The sequence below is a fragment of the Gekko japonicus genome, unplaced genomic scaffold, assembly GCF_001447785.1.
Source record: "Gekko japonicus isolate JY-2015 unplaced genomic scaffold, Gekko_japonicus_V1.1 scaffold777, whole genome shotgun sequence".
Taxonomy (NCBI): domain Eukaryota; kingdom Metazoa; phylum Chordata; class Lepidosauria; order Squamata; family Gekkonidae; genus Gekko; species Gekko japonicus.
In genome coordinates, this window is record NW_015160858.1 from 337,094 (window position 1) to 338,038 (window position 945).

A 945-nucleotide genomic window follows, 5' to 3' on the forward strand; every position below is an offset into this window, starting at 1 on the left:
GTGGGGCATCTTGGGGCCTGGCCCCCCAACTTTACCACCAAGCCCCCAACTTCCCATTCAGCCCAGGCCACCTGACTTCCATTGTGATGTTCAGTTGGGGTGGGGGGATGCGCGGGGTGCCCCACGACTTATTTAAAGGCCCCCCAAATTAAAAAATCCTGGCTACGGGCCTGGGCTGCCTGAGAGCGACTGGCCCAAGGTTACCCAATGAGCTTCATGGCCTCATGGGGAGGGTGGGATTTGAACTCAAGCCTCCTGTATCCTAGTCTGACCCACTAACGATTACACCGCTTTTCGACGCTTGGAGAGGCTGTTGATAACCAGACAGGCCTGCCTCACAGGGTTGTCGTAAGGGGTTGGAGAGACACCACAGAGCGCTTCACATCCTTCAGAAGTATCACGACTGTTTCCATTGACTGTTCAAAAACAAATAAGCAAAGCCAGCCTCAACAGCAGCCAAGAGAAGAGTGTGTGTGCGCGCCACTCTCTGAAACAGCCTTTTTTCTCTCCATAGGTCTCCCTTCCCACCGTATAAAAGCAGGATAATGGGATTTCTGCATGTCTGAAAGGGGAAAAAAAGAGGTCGATAGACCTTTTGGATTTTTGCAAAGAATCTCATGCAAACACCACTATGGACAAGGGGGGGAGGGAAGGCACAGATTGCTGCGGCTTCTGACTTTTTTATGCGGGGAGGGGGTGTGTGCAAAGTTTTTTTTTTGGGGGGGAGGGGAGCTTTGACTCCCCCCCCTCCTTTGCTTTCAGCTTATCCTCCTCTTCTCCCCTCCCGCCCCCAGCTCCCCAGTCTGGTCTGCTACCGACTCGAGGAGAGACACCCACATGGCAGAGAAAGGTGGGGCCAAGCCGGGCTCGCCGGCCAACCAACCTTGAGCCCCGGGGCCCCGCCCCCCTGTGCATGGCGGGGACGGGGAGGGGAGGGGGGCAGAG